We start from the raw sequence: 3,441 nt of genomic DNA, 5'->3' as shown, positions 1-3,441 counted from the left end.
CTCCACAACCCCCTCTCCCTTCTAGCACTGATGCTGTTACCTAATTAGGTCATGAAACATCTGCAAGAACACCAAGCTCAGAGGGAACCAAGGATCCCATAGTTCTCCTCCTCCTAGCACTGATGCTGTTACCTAATTAGGTCATGAAACATCTGCAAGAACACCAAGCTCAGAGGGAACCAAGGATCCCATAGTTCTCCTCCTAGCACTGATGCTGTTACCTAACTGGGTCATTAAATGTCTCCAAGAAAACCACCAAAAAGTGGTTCCTGCAATCTCAGCATCCAACAATGGCTTTGCCATGAGATGGAGGGTCCTACAACCATATTTTTACATGCTAACATTTTCTCTTTGAACTAATGCAGGTCAGAATAAACACAGGTAGTCCTCAACGTATTGTTTGGCCTTCCAGCAACCTCAGAAAGCCATTTGAAATGTTGTGCTACCCTCATGGTCACACGATCACATTTTGGGTGCTAGATAGACAACCTGTCAGAACATGCACTAGGCACAAAATACATACATGTGGTCATTCAACACACTCCATCGCACAGCAATTACAGCAGTCAAACGGATGAGAGAGAGAGTGAGTCTCCAGCAAAGCCTTCCCTTTTATACTCAGACTTTTAAAGGGATACATACACAAACTCTGCTGAGTCATTCCATCATTCCATCATCCACCTTATATTACATTACATCATTACATAAGCTGTTTAGTCTTTATCCTGACACAACCAATTCAATTTTATTGGCAAAAAACAGCCATTCAGGAGAATGGGTTCACACTTACAATCACATGAGACTTACAACCGTGGGATTTGTTAATGACCACCATAAAAATGGTCACCAGGGAGTCTTGACTTATGACTGTCACAACTTACAGCCAAAATTTCAGTCCCAATTGCTGTTGTAGTTTGAGAACTATCTGTATGTATTCTTTTACTGTTTGCATAGTTTATAATTCTATTTTTACTTACAGTATGTTGTCAGCCTGTCCTAATATGTGAGACAGTGAGATGGACAGCGTATAAATTTAATAAATGCAAAAAATAAATAAAATTACAGTAGATGCAAAATAGCAACTTAGTTTTAAAATATTAAAAAGTCCCTTGGAGTTGAGCAGTTTATAAATGCAAATCCAAATAAATAAATAAATCTCATCCATACAGAAGTACACCATGTAATCTTTCCAATCCAGGAATAATGAGTCCATTCAAAGCCAAAAGTTAGCATGCATTTCCATTTTTTAGGAAAAAATATTTTTTTTAATTGAAAGTTTTAAAAAGAACCCCAAAACCTCACACCAACTAGCACAAAAGAGAGAGAACAAGGAAAGAGAGAGAGAAGGAATAAGGGAAACAGAAAAGGCCAGTGAGAAAGAATAAAAAGAAATAGGGGGGAAAAAAGCTTCCCATTTTCTCTGCAACAAATTTAAACGTGATTTTAAAAAAAATACCTCTTACTCTGTGATCATCAAAAAAGCTCAAAGCTTTTTCTATTCGTTAATTTTTCCTGATCATCAAAACCACAAAAGCCTTTTTTTTTTAGATTTCATGCCAAAATAGTCTATACTCTACCAGGGGTAGGGCACCTTGTCTCTTTTAGGACTCGTGGACTTAAACTCCCAGAATTGCTGAGCCAGCATGGGGGAACTATGGCTCCTTCATGACTCGTGGACTTCAACTCCCAGAATTCCTGAGCCAGCATGGGGGAACTATGGCTCCTTCATGACTCGTGGACTTCAACTCCCAGAATTCCTGAGCCAGCATGGGGGAACTATGGCTCCTTCATGACTCGTGGACTTCAACTCCCAGAATTCCTGAGCCAGCATGGGGGAACTATGGCTCCTTCATGACTCGTGGACTTCAACTCCCAGAATTCCTGAGCCAGCATGGGGGAACTATGGCTCCTTCATGACTCGTGGACTTCAACTCCCAGAATTCCTGAGCCAGCATGGGGGAACTATGGCTCCTTCATGACTCGTGGACTTCAACTCCCAGAATTCCTGAGCCAGCATGGGGGAACTATGGCTCCTTCATGACTCGTGGACTTCAACTCCCAGAATTCCTGAGCCAGCATGGCTCAGCTTGGAAACCTCTCCTTTTCCCTTCAGCATGGCTGGCTCAGGAATTCTGGGAGTTGAAGTCCATGAGTCATAAAAGGGCCAAGGTTGCCTACCCCTGATACTCTATACGGTTTTTCCAGTGAGCCATAAATATAGAAAAATGAGCATTTTTTTCAGTCCAAAATTTAAATGGAATATCTTTTTACTGTCCTTCTGGTCCAATAAATTCTTATTTGTCTTTAAGCGGTAAGATATAAGCTACTAATTCACCCTCACAGGTAGTCCTTGACTTATAAGTTTGGCTAGTGACCGTTCAAAGTTACAACGGCACTAAAAAAAGTGACCTATGACCGTTTTTCTCACTTACAACCATTGCAGCACGGAGGAGGAGGAGGAGGAGGAGGAGGAGGAGGAGGAGGAGGAGGAGGAGGAGGAGGAGGAGGAGGAGGAGGAGGAAGACTGTGGGATCTTTGATGGTCTCTGAGCTTGGGGTTTTTCTTGCAGACATTTAATGACCCAACTAGGCAACATCATTCGTGCTAGAAGGGAGGAGGGTTTGTGGAGAGGAGGACTTTGGGGTCTTTGATGGTCTCTGAGCTTGGCAGTTTTCTTGCAGACGTTTCATGACCCAACTAGGTAACATTCTCAGTGCTGGAAGGGAGCAGGTTTGTGGTGAAGAAGAGGAGGAGGAGGAGGAGTTGCAAGGTCTTTGATGGTCTCTGAACTTGGTTGTCTGCTTGCAGACATTTTAACATCCAACTAGGAAACACCATCAGTGCTACTGATAATAGTACTACGGATACTGGTAGCACGGATGGCGTTCGCTAGTTGGGTATTGAAACGTCTACAAGAAAACAACCAAGCTCAAGAGACCATCGAGACCCCAGGGTTCAACCCTGAGCTACAGATATTCTCTTCTATTGATAACTCTTCCAGCCACTCTTCAGCAACCACTTGAGGAGCAATGACGTCCTTTTTGGGCCTCTGCCCGTCCAGGGAAGCAACCCAACAGGGTGGAGCCAGGATGGGGGGTACCCAAATCGAGAAGCCAGATTCCCCAGGAAAAGCCCCTGTCCTTCCCATGATCCCCCTGCCCTCTTCTCTGCTCCCCTGTATTATGGCTGCTCTCCATGACTGTGACATCACAGCTGAGGTAGACCCGGTGTTAGGCTGAGCTTGGTGGGCCATTAGCAGCCAGGAGTAGTTGTTTGTTAGTAGAGTACAAAGAGTCCCCATTTTTATTTTCTTATCGGCCGAAGGTGGGGTGAAGGTGCTCCCTTTCACGCTGGAATCCCTTTTGATAAACAACTAGACAGTCGTAGAGAATTAGGTTGACGCCCAAGGCAGCCATCTTTGAATGAGACCCTTCTGGAACC

This window comes from Vipera ursinii, assembly GCF_947247035.1.
Source record: "Vipera ursinii genome assembly, chromosome: 2".
Lineage (NCBI taxonomy): Eukaryota > Metazoa > Chordata > Lepidosauria > Squamata > Viperidae > Vipera > Vipera ursinii.
The sequence above is the reverse complement of the archived record's forward strand: the minus strand, read 5'-3'. Positions refer to the sequence as shown.